The 25,328-nt window shown below is 41.3% G+C and overlaps 1 long non-coding RNA gene across 2 annotated transcripts in view; it reads right to left on the bottom strand.

Annotated features, from left to right (window-relative positions):
- LOC307176200 overlaps nucleotides 1-24,756 on the bottom strand; it is a 164,025-nt gene extending 139,269 nt beyond the window's left edge. The window contains exons 1-3 of one of the 2 annotated variants that reach the window (XR_013824641.1): nucleotides 24,330-24,756; nucleotides 17,708-17,771; nucleotides 15,435-15,525 (exon numbers count right to left, since the gene is read on the bottom strand). This is a non-coding gene — a long non-coding RNA (uncharacterized lncRNA). Of the gene's footprint in view, nucleotides 1-15,178; nucleotides 15,526-17,707; nucleotides 17,772-24,329 lie in introns of those variants that run through there. The other variant, XR_013824642.1, reaches the window with a different exon arrangement.
- Nucleotides 24,757-25,328: the final 572 nt, after the last annotated feature.

Genomic DNA, 25,328 nt, shown 5'->3' with positions numbered 1-25,328 from the left:
GACCCTGGAGATCAGGGCTCCTCAGGAAGTGCACCCTCTGGGATATGGAGTCTGCCTGGAATTCCAGCTGAGCCTGAACCACTGGCTGGTGCTTTCTGAACCCAAATGAAAGTATTTTGTGTCCCCAGTTTCAAGAGTGCCGAGCAACATGGTTATGGCTTGCAGTTAAGAATCAGGAAGATAAATCAGAGAGAAAACAAAAGGACCTGGGCACAGATAACTGAATCCTTCTAATTTTCCTATTTGTTATAATCTGTGCTACATTTGGGCCCCAGCCCACATCAGTGCTGGGTTTCAAAGATGAAATGCATTCAGGAAAAAGAGCCCCGTACTTCTTCTGAAACTTACTGGCTGGGATCAGTCAGTTATTAAACCCTTTAGCTCTCATTTTCTCATCCATAAAATGGGACTAGTAATCATAAAAAGAATAAGAAAACTAGATATGGGGACGATCAAAGAGAAAACATATGTGAAGGTAGTACTTGGACAGCTTTTCTTTTTTCTACAGAAATTTCATTTCTTAAATCGCCATTTTCTGGCGCCTACTCATAACAGATCTTCTTCCCCAAAGGGAAGGTGATTTTTCTTGTCAAGCGTTAGAAATCTCCAGGAATCTGAGTGATCACAGGCTTTCTATTGATTGGAAATGCTCCCAGTGTAGGAACCTAAGCCAGGGTCTCCAGAAAGCTGGCCTGGAAGCTTTGCCCGCGACTCACCCTGGGCCACATCCTCAGCTTTCCTGGATGACCATCAACCTAAGAACAGTGGCACATGCTTCTGGACGCGGGCTCTGGACTCAAATTCCAGCTCTGCCACACAGCGAAAGCCAGCAGTTTTCCAAGCACACAAAGAATTTAAGCAAAATCACTGTCCCAATATTAAGGATGATAGTAAATTCATCGCCTATATACATGTTAGACACACATACAGATACAAACGCAGATTAGACACATTTCCTGTCCTTTAGGAACACAGAACCTGTCCCTGATTCTCCTCTAATTCTCCTTCCAACACTCACCAATAGCATCCTAAGGTCCAGGTTCACTGTGCGTGAGAGCTGTAAATTACAAAACGGGGAAAAGTTTTTCCAGTTTTGAAGGAGACATACATAGTCCTTCAATCGATGATGGGAGACTATTCCCGTTTTAAGACATGAGGATGGGAATGCCCCCTTTTGGGAGGGTACGCAAAGCAGCAAAAGTGCAAAGCTGACAGAAAGGGAAGTTTGGCTGATCAGGTGTGGCAACTGAGGCAGAAAGCGAGGTGTTATAAAGTCTAATTGTGACACTGTCAAGAAAACGAGGTCAAAATTAAGGGAGGGGCTTCCCTGGTGGCGCAGTGGTTGAGAGTCCACCTGCCGATGCAGGGGACACGGGTTCGTGCCCCGATCCGGGAAGATCCCACCTGCCGCGGAGCGGCTGGGCCCGTGAGCCGTAGCCGCTGGGCCTGCGCGTCTGGAGCCTGTGCTCCGCGGCGGGAGGCGCCGCGGCGGTGAGAGGCCCGCGTACCGCAGAAGAAAAAAAAAGAAAAAAAGTTAAGGGAAAGGAAAAAAGTACCATCAAGACCAATTTTATTATCTTGCTGGCTAATTATTAGCAGAGTACCAATAAACAGGAGGGTATCTAAGGGTGTGTGTGAGAGGGAGAGAGAGAAAGAAAGTATAAAAGAAATAAAGTCTAGAACATAGGATAGAAGCAACTAGCTATGGTAGATAAAATATATACACATATGTTACCACAATAGCATAAAATCCTTCCTACAACTGTAAAATATCCTAACAGAGTAAAAACCATCTATAACTTTATGAATACCAACACAAACATACACACATTTTCACAATGTTTTAAAGCTTTTTACAGTGGCATTAAATAATTTTAAATGATTATATATATATATATTTCAAAGATTCCGTTTTGAAACTTAGATAATCCAGGCACATCTTCTCTAGAAGATGCACCCTAGGTAGGGTCTGTAGCAGAACTTGCTATGTGTTCTCCAAGATCTGTTTTCCCCTTCTCCCCTGGTAAACTAATTTTTTGCTGGGCAAATGACTGCCCAAGATAAAGGCAACATTTCCAAGCTCTCCTTGGAGTCAGGACTAAGTTGTGGCCAACGCTATAAGAGAGAAAATTATGCATACGATTTCTAAGCTGTGCCCTTGAAGGAAAAGCATGTGCCCTTCTCTTCCCTTTCTCACTTCCTGGTGGCTGGAGTGCAGACGGGGAGGTGTAGAGCATCTTCGTCTGTGTGAAAAGAACAATCCCCCAGGGACGGTGGAACGCGATACAAGGCACCTGGACCTCTGGTTATTCAGTTTGTGAGCTTGAACAGATATATGTGAGTAAAAAACAGCTCTCTCTTTATAAGCTACTTCTATTTTCAGTCTCTCTCACAGAAGCCAAACTTGTATTTTAAGACATCATCTCTCTTCATTTCAAGAGGGCTAACGCTATGCTACTACATCTGCATTGATTACCGTGCCGGGGGTAGGAGTGTCCAGGATAGAAACTATGCCACAACCTCATCCCCAATACAAAGGAGACCGATCAGAATTGCCCTGGTGGCTCCCACTGTTGCTGGCCCCGGGTCCACAAGTTCACCTACAGCTGCCACAGACAATTGCCAGCACGCTGCCAGCTTTGCCCCTCGGGACCCGCATCGCTGGTCTTCCCTGCCTGAGGGCTTTTTCTGGGATCAAGGAAGCTTGCCGCATGTCCCTCAGTGTAACCCACAAGACAGAGGAATGACATGCCTGGGGGTAGCTCTCAAACAAAGGAGGATGGGAGTAGGAAGATAAACGCCCAGTCACCTCATCCTTAATTGGAGAATTCGGAGGGGGATTCCCTCACGGCTTTTCAGAGATTGACTCCCCAAGCCCATCTAGACCAAGTTGCCCCAGCGGTAACCGGGTCACTGACAGGCTGACTGGCCTTTCTCCTTTCCCTGTCTCACCTTCCCTCTTGCCTCCGGTCATCTCCTCCCAAATAAACCATGTAGCCGAATTCTTCTTTCAGGATCTGCTGTTGGCAGGACTCAACCCCCCAAATGCCTATCCTCTTGGTACTTTCACTCCAAAGATGTCTGAATCGGTTAGAAAGAAAATAATAATTCACCAAAAAAGTGCGAAAAATAATCACACACATTTGTCATCAGGTGGTTTGTATGAAAAGTTTCTTAACTTCTCCTATGTCACAAATCCTACAGAATTTTCCCAGGATGCAAGAATTTCGAACAAAACCTTGCTCACAATGTTAATGACTGTAGGAAAATTTTCTGTTGTAGGAAATAAACATCTCTAACACATCTTAACATAATGATCTATTTAATGCAAAGATTTGGGGCCCAAGTAAAAGTTTGGTCAGCCAGCAAACTAAGCGAACATACAATGCTTCCTAAAGGTCTTCATACTCCATCACTTCCTGTAAAATTATAAATCATCACATGAAGTCGCTTCCTTTACACGTCCCTTCTGAAATATATCAAACTGGGAAAGACGCAAGAAACTCCTTCCCCTGCTTGCCTAAACTTACTATTGAAATACCTTTACAAAAACTCCAATTTCTGGCTTTGATTTTCCTGTGTTCAGAGGAACTTCTTGTACATACACTTGAAAGTTTATGCATTGCAGTAAAAATGTAGTTTACTGGTGGATAATTGCTTTTTGGTTCCTTTGAATGTTAGTAAAAACATAATTCTTATTAATAAGGGAATTCAGTGAATATAAAAATGAGGGAAGAATGGTTTAAAAGCTTTTCATTTCTAAAATGTTTTATTCATATTGCTTTATATTTTTATACACTTAATTTACTGATCTGACTCACCCTCGATTTTAAGAACTATAAACTCTTGAAAGCATAACTGTCATCATAACAGAGGCAGCATTATCTTTCACTTGTCATCTTTCCAATTAGATAATAGATGTATAGAAACTAATCTAATTGTGACACTCCTCTGTGTGTAGTAAACTTCATGGTAACAAATCTTTTATTTTAAAATAGAGGCCTTGGGCTTCCCTGGTGGCACAGTGGTTAAGAATCCACCTGCCAATGCAGGGGACACGGGTTCGAGCCCTGGTCCAGGAAGATCCCACATGCCGTGGAGCAACTAAGCCCATGAGCCACAACTACTGAGCCCACGCCACAACTACTGAAGCCTGCGCGCCTAGAGCCTGTGCTCCGCAACAAGAGAAGCCACCGCAATGAGAAGCCCGCACACCACAACGAAGAGCAGCCCCGCTGGCTGCAACTAGAGAAAGCCCACGCCCAGCAACAAAAACCCAACACAGCCAATAAATAAATAAGTAAATAAAGAATGCAGAGTTCTTGTCGTGAAGAAATGGTCTACTAACTAGCACATTAAATGCTCTCCTTTGAAGGAAACGCAGTCCAATAACTAGGATAATGAATTTGTGGTAGAGTACCCCTTTAAAAAGAGATGCATTTGATCATCACATTGCATTCAGTGAGACCAAATGGAATAGGTCAATCCTGAGATGTTCTCACTGCCCTACTTATTAAGCCGTTTGATTATCTTTGGTCTCTTATTGTTTCCCGTTTTCTAGAAATGAAGGTTAGATCAGCACTTCTCTTGCTAACCTTACACAGGGAAGTACCATCTAGAAGAAACTTGAATGAGCTGGATTTCACCAGCCTGTGGATGCAATTGAGGTCACATTTATTTTAGTGCCAAAATGATGCATATTTGGAGCTCCATCTTCCAAGGCAGATGCTGAGCCATCCACAAAGGGTCCTTGGTCGCTTTCTGGGTACCCAGGGGTGTTGTCTCAAGTCCACCTGTGCTCTCCCACTGCTGCCAGTACTTTCTGTAGGCCCCAGCTCCATCACCCCACCCTGTCCCCCGTCCTGACTAGGGCTCTCTCCTTAGCATCCCCAGCTTTTACTCCCAGCTCTGCTGGACTCTCCCAGGGTCCTATGCCTCAGTAGAAAAAACTGACCTCCCCTCAAAGTATCACCCCTGGGTCCTGGTGTCTCACCAAGTCTCCCAGGAAGTCAGCTCCTTCGGTGTCTTTCTCCCAGCTCCCAATCCAACAAAACAGAAATATCACCGGGGGGAAAAGAAAAAAGATTTCCCCTAGATCTTCAGAGAAGAAACAAAATAAACTCTCTCAGGGGACCTGAACACAGAGGAAATACAATTCTGCTCACTCCTCAGAAAAATTATTGATTATCTTGAGTATCAGGTTAGTCATTTAGAGTGACATTAACTTAAGCAGCTTTCCTGGGGGCAATTCTGCTCCACAATTGAAGGGTTAAATAATTCCCTTTAAGGGGCTCTTCCAAATCAAAGGACCAGACTGTCCCAAATCTCATATCTTCCAACACAGAATATAACATTCTTGCAGTTTGAAACTACTGACTCTGTTCTTAACCTTCTACCACTGCAGTTAAAACATTAAATATTAAAGATTGAGGACAAGTTTCAGCAGCACTCAAGCAAGTTCCCAAGCTCTGCATCCCACCCCTCCCCCAATTCCCTGCTCATCAGCCTGGAAATAGAGTTCAATCCAGAGCTACGTGTTGCACAACCCACCGCACCCTGCTTTAACCTTTGTTCAGAGAATATTTAAGATTATTGCCAAAATAATGCTTATCTGAAAGAGAACGTTAAATAAACTAAGCAACATTATGACTTTATATATGATCTCTAGAGCAATTTCTCTACTGCAGCCCTAGTAGTTTAGAATTTAACTTCATATCCTTCCAAAATTAAAATTAAATAATGAGAGGGTGGCCTAGTAACTTTGAGACCTTTCTGCAATGGTATCACAAGTGTCAGGGAATCTTGCTACTAGCTTTGCCCAACTTAGAATTTATTTTTTAAATTTTGTGTGTGTGTGTGTGTTTTGCTTTTTTTTAAATTAATTTTTATTGGAGTATGGTTGCTTTACAATGTTGTGTTAGCCTCCACTGTACAACAAAATAAATCAGCCATACACATACAGATATCCCCTCCCTTTTGGACTTCCCTCCCATTCCATTTAGGTTACCACAGTGCACTAGGTGAGTTCGCTGTGCTATACAGCATGATCCCATCAGTTGTCCATTTTATACATAGTATCAATAATGTATATGTGTCAATCCTATTCTCCCATTTCCTCCCACCCCACCCCTTTCCCCCTTGATATCCATCATTTGTTCTCTATGTCTGTGTCTCTTCTGCTTTGAAACCAAGATCTTCTATACTATTTTTCTAGATTCCACATATATGTGTTATTATATGATATTTGCTTTTCTCTTTCTGACTTACTTCACTCTGTATGACACTCTCTAGGTCCATCCACGTCTCTACAAATGACCCAATTTCATTCCTTTTTATGGCTGAGTAATATTCCATTGTATATATGTCCCACGTCTTCTTTATCCATTCATCCGATGATGGACACTTAGGTTGCTTCCATGTCCTGGCTATTGTAAATAGAGCTGCAATGAACATTTTGGTACATGACTCTCTTTGAATTATGGTTTTCTCAGGGTATATGCCCAGTAGTGGGATTGCTGGGTCATATGGTAGTTCTATTTTCAGTTTTTTAAGGAACCTCCATACTGTTTTCCATAGCGGCTGTATTAATTTACATTCCAATTTGGAATTTAACTGCACACTAAGGAAGAGATATCCTTAGACATCTTGAAGATTACAGGACAACTAAAGACGGGAAATGTTCTCAGTGGGCAGACTTTTAAGTTCTGGCACTTTCAGTCTACCACATCTCTCCAGAGTGAGATTTGACATTCCATGTTTGATTGTATAAACATGAATAAAGATATGATCTTTATTCTTGTTCAGTGGATCAAACCCCTATGCTAGATGTTCTAGCCAGGGCAATTAGGCAAGAAAAATGAAATAAAAGGCATTCAAATTGGAAAGTAAGAAGTAAAACTATTTCTATTTGCAGTTGACAAGGTCTTATATAAAGAAAATCCTAAAAAACCCACAAAACACTATCAGAGCTAATAAACTAGTTCAACAATATTGGATGATATAACATCTATATATAAAAAATTAGTCTCATATCATATAGCCACTCCAACCTCATTTTGGTTGTTGTTTGCGTGCTGTAGCTCTTTCCCACGATTTTCTCTGTTTCTGGTTTCTAACAGTTTGAGTATAATGTGTCTATGTGTGAATCTCTGAATTTAATCTACATGGAGTTTGTTGAGCTCAGATGTGATAAGATAAGACAGGTAGATGAACATAGACTAATATTTTCAATCAAATTTGAAAGTTTTCAACCATTATTTCTTCAAATATTCTTTCTGCCTCTTTATAATCTCTCTTCTCCTTCTGGCTTTTCAGTGGTCATTAAGTCATGAGAGTGGAGCCCCCATGAATGAGATTTATGCCTTGATAAAAGAGATGCCAGAGAGATCCCTCACCCCTTCCACTATGTGAGGATATAGGGGGGAAAATGGCCATCTGTGAATAATGAAGCCCTCACCAAACACTGAATCTGCTGACACCATGATTCTGGACCTGCCAGCCTCCAGAACTATGAGAAATAAATGTTTGTTGTTTATTAGCCACCTAGTCTCTGGTATTTTGTTATAGCAGCCTGAATAGACTAAGACAGTAGTGTCTCACAGGTCTCTGAGACTGTTCAGTTTTCTTTGTTCTTCTTTTCTTTCTGTTCCTTGGATGAGATAACCTCAACTGGCCAATCTTCAAGTTCTCAAATTCTGTTTTCTGCTTGCTCAAATCCTCTGTTGAGCACCTCTAGTGAATTTTTTATTACAATTATTATATTTTTCTATGGAGTTTTTAGTTTTAAAATCTGTTTCTTTTTTGATATTCTCTATTTGGCGAGACATCATTCTCATATGTGGCTTCCTCTAATCCTTTGATAATATAAAAAATAACTGAATTAAAGCCTGTGTAATAAGCCCCACATCTGGACTTCCTCAGGAACAGTTTCTATTGACGGCTTTTTCCAGTGTACGGGCCATACTTTTCTTTCCTTGCATGTCTTATATTATTGCTTAAAAAAATGGCAACTCTGAAAATTAGATTCTACTCCCTTCCTAAGGTTTATTTTTGTTACTATTTGTTGTCACTTGTTGTCTTACTGACTTTTCCGAACTGATTCTGTAAAACCCGTGTTTGTCATTTGTGACCACTGAAGTCTCTCCTCGTTTAGCTTAGTGGTCACCTAATAATTGGACAGAGATTTCCTTAAGTGTCTGGGCTAGTCAGTTTCCCAGTTTTTGCCAAGGTACTCTGTGCACATGTTGGTGAATGCCTTCAACTGGCGGTCAGGCAGTTTATAATTCCACCTTAGCCTTCACGTCCCACTGTATAGAGCCCAGAGGTGAGAACTTAGGGCTCTGGCTGATCTTTCCCGAGTATGCGCACAGCTCTGGGCATGTGCACAGCCCCACACATATACATTAACTTCTAGATTTCCAGATGTATGTTGCAGCTTTTCCAAGTTCCCAATGGACATCTCATTCCCCAGCTTTTCCTTTGAAGCTTTTTGGTTAACCTATTTGCCCCAGTTGTTATTTACCACCTCAGGCAGGCACAACGTTAAACAATTGCCTCTGATTATTTTGACAAATACCCCCGGGGAAAAGGCTGTCTGCACCAGGAGAGCTGTAATTACAAGTGGTTCTTTCTCAGAGGCTACCACAGAACTGGGGAGGGGGAGTGGGAATAGGGCAGGTTACAATGTCACTGTTCTTACTAAAATGGAGTCATTTTTCTTGAATAAACTTCCCCAGATCGCTCCAAGCTCTTTGCTAATTGCCAGATTTCTGAAAAAGTTGACTTTGACTTTTTTGCCAGTGTTTTCATTGCTTTAATGGAAGAAAGATTGTTTGGAGGTACTTACTACCCCATTTTTGCTGAAGTCCCACCCCCATTCCCCAATGCAATGCATATTGTTTTTATTCATTTATTTGAGCAAAAATTTTGCTCAATTTGGGAATCTTGTTTTCCTTAGGACTTCATTTAATATACATTACTAATAAAAATTTTATTTAAACCTATGAACACATGTAATTTTGGTCAAGTAGCATTTTACAAAAGGAAGCATTTTAGTCACAAAATCCCATAATAGTCATGTACACACACACAAATGAAAACATCCCTCACGCACACACAACGGCTATTGTGCCCTCAGTGTTCACTAATTTCTGTTCCTACATGCTTATCAACTAGTTTGCCTCGAATAATGCAGAAGAAACAAGTAGAAGCTAAAATGTGGTAGAAGCTGTAATTTCTGTAAGAATAATGACCCTACCACCTCATGCCACCACCCTTCAATCTTCATCAGAAACTCTGGCCTTCAGTAGTCGAAGAGAAAAGAAACTGGAAATGCAATAAGGCTCTCTTCACATCTCTCTCTGGTGAGAAACAGAAGACAAAGATCTAAGACTTTATGATATCCAGAGCAGCTTCTGGTGTGGCCTATGCTTCTATGTGGCACATTCAGGTCATCCAATTCTTGACCCGTCCAATGTGGATTCTTCAACTTATAGACTTTACTGCAAACCTGGGAAAACTTCCATTGTACAAGGTAGAGATTGCGTTGCTAATGTTGGGCCAGTTTCAGGTGTGCTAATTACTAACAAGAAAAGGTGTTAAACCTCAAAATATGCAGGTGAAAAAAAGTAAAGTCTATTTGCATCAAATTTACCTTTCAAATGTTATTCCTCTTGAAGCAGCATGATGTTATTCTACAACAAGGGGTGGGAAGCATCAAAGCAGTGCTGTCTGTTTGTAAGATGAGGCACATTTGGGGTTTCCTTTTTGAGTAACAACTCTAGAAGGCCCTTGTACCAGCACGTATAAAACATACCAATGAAGATCCCTGGCTCCGGATGCGGCCTGCCAGAAGCTGAGGAGTGTTCACGTTAAACACAATAATAACTTTGTGGACTAGACAACATTCATGCAACTGAAAACAACATACGGTCTTCAATAAAACGAAAGGTACACTAGGAAAGGGCAGCTCTGAAGAATACTTTTAAGAAATAGGCATGGAAAAAAAAAGAAAAAGTAGGCATGGAATTAAATTCAACATTCTTCTCCTAATTCAAAACAAAAAACAGAACAAAAAAAAACCTAGGAATGTTTATGTGTCTTTGTTATTCTAAGAAATTCATGAGGGGAAAATTTATGTGACTATACTTTCTTCCACCACCCCCCAAAAACTGTTAAGAGCACACCTTAAACCACAAAGATAAAAGAGAAGCAGAATATTTAAGAGCTGTTAGAAGGTATAAGAATCCAACTCATTACACACAAGTTTACTGTCACCAACCCCTATCTGCCAATCGAAGTTCTGTATCTCCAATCTCTAGCCTGTCTCAGGACCCATCTTAAAAATCTGAGAAATCACGCTTTGAAAATGTACTTCTCATTGGTGCTGTACCCAATCCCAGACAGAGTTGTGGAAATCAGCACGTACTATTTGCCTGGAAGAGTAAACATCTCTCTCACTGCTTCCTTTTGAAAATTCTACATAGTGTTTTTCAGAAGAAATCATTTACATGTAAGATGTAATATGGAGCTGTGAAGTGTAGTCATGGAAACCATGATGGTAGAGGAAAAAAGAGAGATCTGGGGATTTAGTGAGTGTTTTTGATTTTTCAAATACAATAGTCCGCTTAGCAAAATAAGTCGTGCCATATGGTGAACTGTGTGTGGTAATTTTCTAAGCTTGCAAATAGAATTCTGCAAAATGTGATCAACTGCTAAGTCACTGCACTCCGAGGAAGCCTGAATTCCACAATTGCTCACTGTTCCCAGGGGTACTAGATGCCAACACTATACATACTGCAAACAAACAAACAATGCTTAGGATCTAATTTTAAGAACCCTCCAATAAAGACGCATGGGATAGGATAGACGTTCACTAAAATCATTCAACTTGAGAAACAGAGAAATAGTTGGTTTCAGAAGGTCGTAGGCTTCTTTGAAAACTCACTGCTGATTGTCTCTCTGAAACTCAAACTGCCCTGAGATTCAGTTCTTGCCCTCTCTCCACCACCCACAGTCCATAATATTGGCATTATTCCCTTCTAAAAGTGAGCATTTTCTATGTCTCTAAATATAAATCAGCTTTTTCTACAAAGAAAACAATCGCAAAAGTTCAGTGATAAGAAAAAGCATCTATTACTTTTTTATGCAACGGCAAGTTGGCTGAGGCAGTTCTGCTTTGGACTCCAGGTCTGTGGGTTGAGGACAGCTCTGCTCCATGCATTTGACACCAGACCCCAGGCCGGAGGGCCAGCAGCTACTCCAGCAGGTCTTTCCATGGCTATAGCCAAAGTGCAAGAGAATAAGCCCAACCACGCAAACATGTTTTAAGCCTCTTCTTGCATCTCATCTGCTAACATCACATTGGCCAAGTAATTTGCAGAGTCAAGCCCAACGTCAAGGAGAAGTGGCATATGCTATTCTCATGGAGGTAGAGAATAGCATATAATAAGCCAATGTACCACAGTGCACCTTTTTGTTCTCATGTATTCTCCATCTTCCCACACGCGAAATATACTCATCGCATTACACTCCTCAAGTCACAGCATCAGGCTCAACACCACGACCTCATGATCTACATCTGGTCTGAATGCAGCTCCGTTTGATTCACCGGGCCATGAACTAAAAGCACAATTTGCCCATCCCCACACACCCAATACAAAATGATGAAACTTGGATAGAGTACCACAATAAATACTCCTATTTTTTAAAGGAGTATATGATAGTTCACTTGTCCATAACAAATCAGGAGCCCTGCAGAGCAAACGCTGTCAGGTCTTCAAACTGGATAGGGAACTTAAATGATTGCTTGCTAACTGCTCTTTCCCTACAGATAGACCGAAATAAGATATATATAACGATATCATGTAACTAGTGGGAATAAAAGCAATAGTGAACGATACCTGTGCACACCCCATAGGAGGAAGATGAGCCTTCCTGCACAAGAATACTCAATGGAAACCTTTACCTGTGTAATCATGTGAGTTGAGAAAAGGTGATTTGCTTCGTTCTCAGTGAATATGGAACCCATAAATAACAGAGTCATGGGTTATGGTTCCTGATAAGACCCTGGCTCTGTTTCCTGGTAGTGGTTCTTAGTCCACTGTCCCCACAGACTTCGAGTTGGCCCTCTTGGGGCTTCTGCCATTGCCATCATCCTGCTTGACTAATTCTGAAGAGGGCATTTGAAAATAAGTCTTTCTTGGCCTCTGAGCAGGGATTTTTTGGGGGGTGGGGTGGGGCTGTTTTGCCTTTTTTTTTTTAAGATCAATTCCTGACTATATAAAGTTGGGAAGCAAGAGATTTCTTTTTTTGCATTTTTCTTTTTTTTTAAATTTTTTAATTAAAAACAATTTTTTTGGTGTAGAAATTTCATTTTTTTTAAATTGGAGTATAGTTGCTTTACACTGCTGTGTCAGTTTCTGCTGTGCAGCAAAGTGAATCAGCCATACGTATACATAAAGCCCATCTTTTTTGGATTTCCTTCCCATTTAGGTCACCACAGAGCACCGAGTAGAGTTCCCTGTGCTATACAGTAGGTTCTCATTAGTTATCTATTTTATACATAGTAGTATATATATGTCAATCCCAATCTCCCAGTTCATCTCACCCACCCCTCTTTCCCCCTTGGTATCCACATGTTTGTTCTCTATGTCTGTGTCTCTACTTCTGCTTTGCCAAAAAGATCATCTATATCATTTTTCTAGATTCCACATATATGCGTTAATATACGATATTTGTTTTTCTCTTTCTGATTTCACCACAAGAGATTTTTTTTTACATCTCTGTGTCGGTGTCTTTCAGTCTAGGCTGGTAGCACTTTTGCTAATACTGGTCTCTCAAAAGAGTGGTTTGTTTTCTATGTAATTAATTCTAGTTAAATCCAAGTGCCAAGAGTCACACTCATAATACATTCCAAGGCATGTCTCTCTCTAGACTTAATTTCAGGTACTTTGGGTACGTTAATCTTCTGTGGGAACTTGCTCTCAAGTTTTCTAGAAGCCCTTTTGTCTAGCTGAGACTATCTACTAACCCACACATTCTATGCATACGTCTTAACAAAGGATGTTAGACCCAATGTTAATTTGGTCTTTAAAAACACCACATCTTTGTTTTAATTTTAAAAAACTATTTTATTTTTCAAACTTGAGATTTCTGGTCTCTTTATAGTCCCTCTAAATCCTCCTTGCTAATCAACCAGCGTTTACTGAGCTTATCTTTTTCCTGTAGCACTTTGTTTCAAAAGCTCGTGCTTTTGAAATCTCCTAACTAAATGCTACAAGTATATTAGGTACATTTTCTGTCTTCTCGGTTACTGCGAACCAACAGTTTTATCAAATATTTTGTCATTTTAGAACACAAATGACCATTTTTACAGCCTCCCATAATAGTTTCCCCATTACCCCCTGTGTGGTCCCAAAGCCAAACCCAAGCCAAAGATTTGAGGTTTTGATACGGCAGCATCTCATTTTCTTACCAACTTACATACCAGTCAGTTACGGCTACAGCAATGCTACATTTATTTCCATATGTATGTATTTTCATGCTGACTACTGTTGAGCTGATTCAGGATGAATTTAGCTGCGGTGGCTTTATATTCGGCTGTAGCTTGACCGAGCCTGGCCCCATGTGGCATCAGATATCTAGGAAATGTTCTCCTGGTAGAGGCTGGGGCTGGGAGACAATGCTCCACGCATCACTCATGTGTCTGCACATCTTATAAGCAAAGGCACTGACAGCCTTTACTGTGGACTATTTTTTTCAAAGACGTATGGTAAACAGACTTAGAAGATAGAAATAGGTTCTCCTACAGAATAAAAGGGAAACATACTGACTGCCCATTATAAAAGATTTGGGTTCCCTAAGCTCAGGGTTTCTCTCTTGTAATGCAACTCACTACAAGTGCAGGTGTCAGCTGGTCCTCTTCATATCACCCTGTGGGAACTGGGGCTTGGGAAAACAACACAAGAAAAGGCTGATACTCTGTAATTGCTGTAATAAAGCTCTTTGTCTGATGTGGGAGCCTTATGTCTTCTGCCAGCATCCATGAAACTGTGGCAGAATAATTTTTAGCTTGCAAATAGGGTGAAATATCAGACCTATTATATAGTTCCTGACCATCAGAAGCAAAGCAAGTCACACAGCCAAGCCCAACATCAATGGGAGGAGGAAGTATAATTCTCCCATGGAAGGAGGGCAGAAGGGAAGGTAGGAAGTGAATATTTTCTGAGTAACAACCTGTACCTATTTAACATTTCTTCTCATTTCGAATATTACATGAATTTTACTGGGAAAACAATAATATATAAGTGATGAGTCTTGGCAGGATTGAGAAAAAAGTAAAAATTTCAATGGACCAAACTCCACAGCGTTTTTCTTTTTCTATCTCTTATGGACACAATTTCTCCTTCCTTACTTTGCAGATTTTCTTATTACTTTCCCCTTCTCCCATTAAAGTATTTTCTCAGATATTCCATGCCAGCTAAAGTTTCAATATTGGCAGTATTTATGAAAGTCTTTAAAATAAAAAGAAAATCCCAAAATGGCATTTCAGGGTTAAAGTTGAGTGAAAAGAAGCCAGTGTGACCTCCAAGGGTTCTCTAAAACCAAACCAGAAAGGCAGTAAATGTCATTCCTCTTTACATATCCACCACCATTAGGATTCAACAGCAGCAGGTATTACTGATGACAGCGTGGTGAAGGACGAGTTTAATTTAGCTGGTACAGTATGCCATGATCTCACTTGCTCAAACCATGATTGTTAAGTCAACAGCTTTTGTAACAAATTAACCTATTTCCTCAAACTCATATAACTACAAGGGATTCACAGAATACCAGAAGCAAACTTACCCCTCTGGTGCAACAGGTACCAGATAGGTACTTCCTACTCAGTTTCAGTAACACTGGACAAAAGGCTTGCAAACACATGACAGATTAGATACTGGAGTTAAAGTTAGGTGATGATTTCTCATCAACAGGAAAGGTAATTGAAACTCCAAGAATTTAAGCATTTAATAAAAAATAAAAGTCATGCCAAATTAGGATTAAAATCAAAATTTGCCGACCAGTATTTTATCTCCTATATTTCTAGTCTACCTACCAATCACACACAAGAAATGTTGAAAACAAACACCAGTCAAATCCTCAGCTCTTGCGTAATGTTTAGTCTTTTTCATTGTGTGCAGTTATCATCATAATTTCAATATCTGTCTTATACCTCATTCTCACTGAACAGGTATTATATTGAAGGCCAACTATTACAAGAGCAAAGGGACTATTCTAGGCACATGGATGCTAGTGTAGCCCCAACACCTGCTTACTGATTCACTTGATGTTAGTCTTATTCTTATCTGAGGCTCTCAGATACCAAGAGCTTTGGTTTATTTGAAGGCATCTTCCCAAACTGAACAAGAAAAGTCATCTGGTTTTGCACTCACCTTTCAAGTGTAATGGACAGAATTAAAGACTGATGAAAGCACACGAGGTGGGCTGGGGTCAAGTGAGCCATCATGACTGGAACCCAATGTCCTACAGTGGGGAAAAGACCAGAGAGGTAAATAAGAGCTAAACTGTAGGGTTCTTTGAATGCTAGGTTGGCAAGTTTCTCTCACTAACGGTTTTAAAGCAGAAAAATGACATGATCTACCTCTTAGGAAGACCTCTCTGGAGAGACCTGAGCCTGGTGGTCAGGACAGTTAGGAGATAATCACTGAGCCCTTGGGAAGAGGTTACTGAGGGCCTGAAAAGGTGGATCTAATGGAGGGGGCATTACAGAGATGGACTTGACTAAACTTAGTGACTAGTCTTATAAATTTATAAATTTCTAACAACATTATAAAAATGCTTAGAGGCAATGAATATTTTTAACAAAATAAGAAAAGTATAGAGAAAAATGTGAGTATCCATTCACCTACCACCCAGCTTAAGATATAAAATGCTACAAATATAATTGAAGCCCACTATATGCTCTTCCCCAAACCCAATCCCTCCCTCTTGACCACAGGCTACCTCTATCCTAAATTTAGTATCTATCCATATTCTCTTTTTTCTCTTCCTCCATCCCTTTTCTTGTCTGCTGTAACCACTATGTTTGTTCAGTGAAGAAATATTCTCTTGCTAAACCACAACTTTAAATATTTGCTTGTAGTGTGTCCAAATTCTAGATGAATTTTCTAACTGGTCTCTTCCTTTTGTACACATAGGGCTTCTCCCACTATGGTTCTAGCAATCCCCTTCTTCACATGTCATAAAGTTACATATTTTTCCCATTTACGCCTTAGACATTTGTCATACACCAATTATTTGCCAGCTACTCTGCTAGGGACTGGAAATACAATAGACATGGTAGGCCCACTGTAATTGCTTAGTAGGTATTTACTGAATGAGTGAATAATAGGCTCTATTCTTGCCCTTGAAAGCTTACAGAATAAGGAAAGAGAAAGACACAGCCACGAGGTGATAAATGATATTAGAGTAATAAAGGGCTATGGGAATACTAGCCGAGATATCCAACAAAAGGTCGTCCCCTGGTTTATTCCATGGTATATCAGAACACTGTCACTTCATCTGATGACTTGCCACTTAAACATTTCCAGACTACTACCATTCCTGCACCTTCACAAGGTAAAGACGTAAAGAAAATACGCTTACTTGTCAAGATGAGACCACCCCCCAGAAGATATTCCAGTACTGGCCAGACAATGTCCACTTCCCCCAGTGTGGCAGTGGAGAGACATCACCAGCTCATCGCCAGACATCACCTTGAGCCCCACCTTGACCAATCCCCGGAAGCTCTGTGCATGCAAGGGCTCCTCCAGAGAGATTTCCCTGCATCCCCACTTCCAGTAGTGGGGACCTGCCTTGACTACAATGTAGAGGCGGATCACTTATCACAGTTACCCAACAATAACAATGATATACCAAAACTAGTGACAATGACTAGCAAATATTGAGCACTTACTATATAAGTGATACGTATATAAAAATTCGCATGTGGTGTCTCATGTAATCCTTACAGACTCTCCATTAAACATCAGGTCTCACCCACTTCAGACCTAGGGACACATACAAACTGCAAGTGAAGGGAGGGAAAAAGGTATCCCATGCAAATGGAAATCAAAAGAAAGCTGGAGTAGCAATACTCATATCAGACAAAATAGACTTTAAAATCAAATGACAAAATCCTTTGAATCTAAGCCCTAGGACAATAACACCAATTGAAAGTGTGTATTATATTGGGTTTTTCTGTAAATTCAAAGTCAGAGATGCTCTTATAATATTTCTAAGAAATCAATATATCTTGAACATCATGTATTAAAACAAAGAAAAAAGTAAAATAAAAAAAAATTCAGGTCTCATTATTTCCCCCCATATTTCCTAGAAAGTTTCCCAACTCACCCTCAAGATTGTCAAGTAATCTGTCCGAAGAGATAGAGCCAGAAAAGGCAGAGGTATGCCAATCTGAAAGCTTCCAATCCTTTAGGAAATTGTTATGATAATGATAGGAAGTTTTAGTGCCATTAGCAACAAATTATTGACAAAACAGTAGTAATAGTAACAGTCATAGCAGTGTGCCTGAAAATGGGACAGCCTGGGCAGAAAGAGAAGTGATCCTTGGTGGAGGAGACCCCTACCAAATGCAAGTTCGGGGACTGTATTGACTGCATTGCTCCTTTGTTTAGCAGACAACCAAGAGTAGGTAAGGACTCACCTTCTCTCCGCTTGTCACACCAGGCAGTGGTTTCATACTGAGGCAGCAAACCCTCTGCTGTGACCTGTGTTAGTAACAGAAAATTCATTACTATAGTTCCCTTATGGTTTCTAGAGACAATTATATTTATATATATATATATATATATTTTTTTTAAGCTTGGCTGATTTTATTCACGGATTCCACCCAATAGTTGACACATTACAAGTGGCATAAGTCCATATTTTGTAATGTGTATCAACATCTCACAGTTATGAAGTATTGCATTCCAGAGTAGAAAGGTCTTTTTAAAATGATATGCATCTGTGACAGTCTGGCTCAGAGCATCCAGCTGTAGACCCGTGCTGCTGATGGGAGCCAGGGTGTCCTCACTGGTCCTTGCTGGCTGAGGGCTCACAGAGGTCCCCTGGGACACCACAGAGGCAGAGTGGCAATCGGTCTCACCTCAGGTGTCAGTGACAGTGGGTGGTAGAGGCTGCAGAGAGCAATGAACTCGTGGAAGAAAGGGACTTATAAATTTTATAAATTCTCAGGGCACGTGGCCTATTCTTTAGTATTTTTTTTAGGACCGAATAATTAACTCCCTTTAGGCACGACCTTCTCAAGAAAAGTTTCCACAGAAGGTATAATATATGAGCTAGATGCTTAAGGAAAAATAAGAATTCACCAGGTGGCAAAGTGGGTGAAGGCCCAGCAAAGGCAAAAACAAAGGCATTAGGAGGTTCTCAGCCTTTGTCGAGATGAGCTGTGAGGTGTACATGCATTTGTATGTGAAATCATCTATTTATCAGGTTGTGTAGGGCTTTTTCTTAAATGTTATATCAGGATTATATTTTAAATTCTTGAAATACCATTTATAAAATGGTATTCTCACACAGAGCGGGTCCCAATTTATTTAATCATTCCTTTATTGTGGGCAGTTAGGTTTTTCCCAACCTTTCTGTATTATAAGCAAGGCTCCAAAGAATATCATTGTGTATAAATTTCCATCTGACTTTTTGATAACTGATTTAGAGTGTATTCCCAGAAGTGGAAATACACGGCAAAGGGGAATGGAAGTATATGACCTTCTGGATGTATATCAATACATTGCTTTCCAGAAAAGCTTACATCATCTGACTTTCCATTCACCTATGCAAGAGAGTGCTTGTTTCACTTAACCATTTCCACTTTGGGGTATTAATTTTATCAAAACTTGCTAATGTCATTGAGCTGAAATAGCATCATTTTGAATTGTTATCTCTTTGAACTTTTTCTTCCTAATATAAAATAGTCGTCATTTGGTCATTGTGAGTAGTAACACCCCTCTTCTTTTGGAAAGGGTGCTCTGTCAAGGAGAATATCAATTTCTGCATTGCTTCTATCTACAGGCTAAAGAGTGGAAAGGAGTGCTACTTCCTAACATTGTGACCTGGTCTAAAGGGGGCGTAGGGAGGGACTTTAATTCCCAAACTTCTGCCTGGTGTTGGAATAACAAAAGTTGCTGAGTCTGTTGTTTGGTAAGGCCCTAGGGATGATCTGGAAGCAGAAGGATGAGAAAAAAAGAATGGACATTGCTCTGCGTGATAATGTAATTCTCTACATTATCTGTAGGAAAAGTCTCTTCTTCCTTATTATCTAAAAAGTACCATCTGCCATTGGGTGATGTGTATGTGCATGTGTGTTCTCTTCACAATTATATAAGTCAAATTTTACATGGTCACATGTGACAGAAACTGAACTCGAAATAGCTGAGGCAATAATAAGATTTGTTGGTGCCAGTAACTGAAACTTATGGGCTCGATCCAGGAATTAAAACAAGGAGCACAAGCCCTATCATTTTCTTGCTCCTTGTTTAGACTTTCTTTTCCTCTGTGCTGGCTGGCTTCATTCTCAAGCAGGCTTTCTCCATATACCTGTCCACGTGGCCCTCACCAGCTCCAGATTTTCAGGGACCTTAGTGTCCAAAATCCCAAAAGGAGAGGGTACCTCTTTTCCAATCATTTCAGGAAAAGTCCTGGAGGGGGATCTGATGGGTCCATCTCAAAAATTGTACCATTTTTGTACCAATCACCAAAACCAGGAAGGATATTTCACTCTCCCTACTCTTGGAGCCAAAGAATAGGGTCAACCTCATCTGGACCACCTGGGCTAAGAATTGGGTCCCATAAAAGGATGCTGGGACAGGGGTGTGCTCGTAGATGTTTAACAGTTGGTTCTCTCAAGTACGAAAAAAGCCCTGATTTGTCGCAATTGCTGACTGCCATGGTGTAAACACTCCTACTATGACTGACTGCAAACTACCAACAAGACACGTGAAAGAAGAGTTGGGAAGAGATGCACAGCATTGGCTCCTTCACACCACTGTGGCTGGACCAAAGAAGAAGACTCAAGCAAAAAGCACCAGGTCCCTTCTGAATTGTCCTACCAAATCTCCCAACCCCACTCCGCACAGACTTCCTACACTTCATATACAACAAAATATTACTACAGTCAGTTAGACTGATAAACTAGACTTTGGGAAATTACATCTCAGGAGATACTCTGATATGGAGAAGAAGATGGAACCAGGAGACAACTAAACCTTATGACAGAGAATAGAGTTTTCCTAAAGTGAGGTGGAGATTTTGTAGATAATCAACAGAATCATGGCTTTTCTTAAGCTCATCAGTAGGCTGAGATTACAAGATTAATTGTGGCTGAGAGAGGAGTAAAAGCAAAAACCATCTGAAGGAGAGGAAAGACATCTGAGCACAGGCTCTTGCTCTGATACAAAGCAAAACTCTGCTACAGTTGGTCAAGACTGAAGCAGCACCCTCCAGCAAGATGCCCACCATGAGCCTCACACTGAGTTACAAGTAAAGTCAGTTTCCCACTGAAGGAAGAACAAGCATGAGAAGAGACCCTCTTTATGCTGAAGGCACACACTGTGCTGAAAGCGAAGAGTAGAGCAGAATATTTCCTCTTTGATTTCTTCAGTGATCACCTCGTTATTAAGTAGTGCATTGCTTAGCCTCCATGTGTTTGTATTTTTTACAGATCTTTTCCTGTAATTGATATCTAGTCTCACAGCGTCGTGGTTGGAAAAGATACTTGATACAATTTCAATTTTCTTAAATTTACCAAGGCTTGATTTATGACCCAAGATATGATCTATCCTGGAGAATGTTCCATGAGCACTAGAGAAAAATGTGTATTCTGTTGTTTTTGGATGGAATGTCCTATAAATATCAATTAAGTCCAGCTTGTTTAATGTATCATTTAAAGCTTGTGTTTCCTTATTTATTTTCATTTTGGATGATCTATCCATTGGTGAAAGTGGGGTGTTAAAGTCCCCTACTATGAATGTGTTACTGTCGATTTCCCCTTTTATGGCTGTTAGTATTTGCCTTATGTATTGAGGTGCTCCTATGTTGGGTGCATAAATATTTACAATTGTTATATCTTCTTCTTGGATCGATCCCTTGATCATTATGTAGTGTCCTTCTTTGTCTCTTCTAATAGTCTTTATTTTAAAGTCTATTTTGTCTGATAAGACAATTGCTACTCCAGCTTTCTTTTGGTTTCCATTTGCATGAAATATCTTTTTCCATCCCCTTACTTTCAGTCTGTATGTGTCTCTAGGTCTGAAGTGGGTCTCTTGTAGACAGCATGAATACGGGTTTTGTTTTTGTATCCATTCAGCCAATCTGTGTCTTTTGGTTGGAGCATTTAGTCCATTTACATTTAAGGTAATTATCAAAATGTATGCTCCTATTCCCATTTTCTTAATTGTTTTGGGTTCATTATTGTAGGTCTTTTCCTTCTCTTGTGTTTCTTGCCTAGAGAAGTTCCTTTAGCAGTTGTAGAGCTCGTTTGGTGGTGCTGAACTCTCTCAGCTTTTGCTTGTCTGTAAAGGTTTTAATTTCTCCATCAAATCTGAATGAGATCCTTGCTGGGTAGAGTAATCTTGGTTGCAGGTTTTTCTCCTTCATCACTTTAAATATGTCCTGCCAGTCCCTTCTGCCTTGCAGAGTTTCTGCTGAAAGATCAGCTGTTAACCTTATGGGGATTCCCTTGTGTGTTATTTGTTGTTTTTCCCTTGCTGCTTTTAATGTGCGTTCTTTGTATTTAATTTTTGACAGTTTGATTAATATGTGTCTTGGCATATTTCTCCTTGGACTTATCCTGTATGGGACTCTCTGTGCTTCCTGGACTTGATTAACTATTTCCTTTCCCATATTAGGGAAGTTTTCAACTATAATCTCTTCAAATATTAAGTTTCAACTATAATCTCTTCAAATATTTTCTCAGTCCCTTTCTTTTTCTCTTCTTCTTCTGGAACCCCTATAATTCAAATGTTGGTGTGTTTAATGTTGTCCCAGAGGTCTCTGAGACTGTCTTCAGTTCTTTTCATTCTTTTTTCTTTATTCTGCTCTGCAGTAGTTATTTCCACTATTTTATCTTCCAGGTGACTTATCTGTTCTTCTGCCTCAGTTATTCTGCTATTGATCCCATCTAGAGTATTTTTCATTTCATTTATTGTATTGTTCATCATTGTTTGTTTCATCTTTAGTTCTTCTAGGTCCTTGTTAAATGTTTCTTGCATTTTGTCTATTCTATTTCCAAGATTTTGGATCATCTTTACTATCATTATTCTGAATTCTTTTTCAGGTAGACTGCCTATTTCCTCTTCATTTGTTAGGTCTGGTGGGATTTTATCTTGCTCCTTCATCTGCTGTGTGTTTTTCTGTCTTCTCATTTTGCTTATCTTACTGTGTTTGGGGTCTCCTTTTTGCAGGCTGCAGGTTCGTAGTTCCCATTGTTTTTGATGTCTGTCCCCAGTGGCTAAGGTTGGTTCAGTGGGTTGTGTAGGCTTCCTGGTGGAGGGGACTGGTGTCTGTGTTCTGGTGGATGAGGCTGGATCTCGTCTTTGTGGTGGGCAGGACCACGTCGGGTGGTGTGTTTTGGGGTGTCTGTGGACTTATTCTGATTTAGGGCAGCCTCTCTGCTAATGGGTGGGGTTGTGTTCCTGTCTTGCTAGTTGTTTGGCATAGGATGTCCAGCACTGTAGCTTGCTGGTCGTTGAGTGAAGCTGGGTGCTGGTGTTGAGATGGAGATCTCTGGGAGATTTTCGCCGTTTGACATTATGTGGAGCTGGGAGGTCTCTTGTGGACCCATGTTCTGAAGTTGGCTCTCCCACCTCAGAAGCACAGCACTAACTCCTGGCTGCAGCACCAAGAGCCTTTCATCCACACGGCTCAGAAGAAAAGGGAGAAAAAGTAGAAAGAAAGAATTAGTAGAAGTAGAAAGAAAGAAAGAAAGGAGGGAGGGAGGGAGGGAGGAAGGAAGGAAGGAGGGAAGGAAGGAAAAAAGAAAGAAGATAAAGTAAAATAAAGTAAGATAAAATATAATAAAGTTATTAAAATAAAAAACATTATTAAGAGAAAAAAACAAAAAAACGGACAGATAGAGCCCTGGGACAAATGGTGGAAGCAAAGCTATACAGACAAATTCTCACACAGAAGCATACACATACACACTCACGAAAAGAGGAAAAGGGGAAAAAAATCATAAATCTTGCTCTCAGAGTCCACCTCCTTAATTTGGGATGATTCGCTGTCTATTTATGTATTCCGCAGATGCAGGTACATCAGGATGATTGTGGAGCTTTAATCCGCTGCTTCTGAGGCTCAGCTGCGAGAGACTTCCCTTTCTCTTCTTTGTTCTCACAGCTCCTGGGGCTCAGCTTTGGATCTGGCCCCGCCTCTGCGTGTAGGTCGCTGGAGGGCGTCTGTTCTTCGCTCAGACAGGACGGGGTTAAAGGAGCCGCTGATTCGGAGGCTGTGGCTCACTCAGGCCGGGGGGGGGGGGGGGGGGGGGGGAGGGAGGGGCACGGAATGCGGGGCGGGCCTGCGCCGACAGAGGCCGGCCTGACGTTGCACCAGCGCGAGGCGCGCCGTGCATTCTCCCGGGAGAGTTGTCCCTGGATCCCAGGAACCTGGCAGTGGCGAGCTGCACAGGCTCCCCGGAAAGGGGGTGCGGACAGTGACCTGTGCTCGCACACAGGCTTCTTGGTGGCGGCAGCAGCAGCCTTAGCGTCTCCCGCCCGTCTCTGGGGTCCGCGCTTCTAGCCGCGGCCCGCGCCCGTCTCTGGAGCTCCTTTAAGCAGCGTTCTTAATCCCCGCTCCTCGCGCACCAGGAAACAAAGAGGGAAGAAAAAGTCTCTTGCCTCTTTGGCGGGTCCAGGCTTTTCCCCGGACTCCCTCCCGGCTAGCCGTGGCGCACTAACCCCCTGCAGGCTGTGTTCACGCCGCCAACCCCAGTCCTCTCCCGGCGCTCCGACCGAAGCCCGAGCCTCAGCTCCCAGCCCCGCCCGCCCCGGCCGGGGAGCAGACAAGCCTCGGGCTGGTGAGTGCAGGTCGGCCCTGATCCTCTGTGCGGGAATCTCCCCGCTTTGCCCTCCGCACCCGTTGCTGTGCTCTCCGCCGCGGCTCCGAAGCTCCCCCCCTCTGCCACCCGCAGTCTCCGCCCGCGAAGGGGCTCCTAGTGTGTGGAAACCCTTCCTCCTTCACAGCTCCCTCCCACTGGTGCAGGCCCCGTCCCTATCTTTTTGTCTCTGTTTATTCTTTTTCCCTACCCAGGTACGTGGGGGGTTTCTTGCCTTTTGGGAGGTCTGAGGTCTTCTGCCAGCGTTCAGTAGGTGTTCTGTAGGAGTTGTTCCACGTGTAGATGTATTTCTGGTGTATCTGTGGGGAGGAAGGTGATCTCCGCGTCTTACTCTTCCGCCATCTTCCCGGAAGTCTGCTCCTGAATTCCCGTAACTTGTATTTTTAAGTGTTTCCTCTTAGAGAGATTAGAGAATCTCTTAAATTTCTTTTTTTTTTCTTTTTGGTTTTCTAGTTTCCTTGAAAAAAACCATGAGTTTTTAAATTTCTCCGGCATTTATTAAGATCTTATTGTTTTCACTCTATCACTGCTTTTAATTCAGAAAGCCATCTTCATCCAGATATTTCAGTTAAAAACTTCCTTGCTTCCTACTTGGTATCTCTTTTGGGACCTATAAGGACTTGGCCGAAAGTTACAACTATTACCACTGTTATCACAAATATAACTATTACACACTGCTTTGCAGTTATCTGTTTGGCAGACTTTCCCCTTATATGGGAAGATTCTCATGAGAAGAAATCACTCTCCATTCATCTCCCTGTGTTTCCATCTCTGACCACAAGTGTTTGGCACATGATAGGGACTTGACAAGGGTGTCTTGGAGAAATAAATGAGTGATAGGGGTCTGAACAGCTGGGCCTTATTTCTACCCCTTCCACGGTCACAGTGTGAACACAGGCCTAGTCACTTCACTCGTTTATAAAAGCTCAATCCTGCTTCTCAGGATGTTGTAGTGTAATCCTAAAGAAACCAAGCAAATCTAACCAGAGAAGCATTTGAGTTGTATACGTTTCTTTGTGTTCTCCCTTCCATGACATAGGAGGGCCTCATTAAATTACTTGCAATGAAGGGGTTTTCTTTACTATAAGACAGTATAGCTAGAAGTTTAGATCATAGGCTGTGGAAACAATTCCTGGGATTAAAGGCGAGTTTTGCTACACACTGTAGTTTTGCAAAGTTAGTATCCTTCCCTGTAAAATGGGGAAAGTACACC

Source organism: Stenella coeruleoalba, assembly GCF_951394435.1.
Source record: "Stenella coeruleoalba genome assembly, chromosome: 17".
Taxonomy (NCBI): domain Eukaryota; kingdom Metazoa; phylum Chordata; class Mammalia; order Artiodactyla; family Delphinidae; genus Stenella; species Stenella coeruleoalba.
Note: the sequence above shows the minus strand (reverse complement) of the source record. Positions and strands in the feature narration are given on the sequence as shown.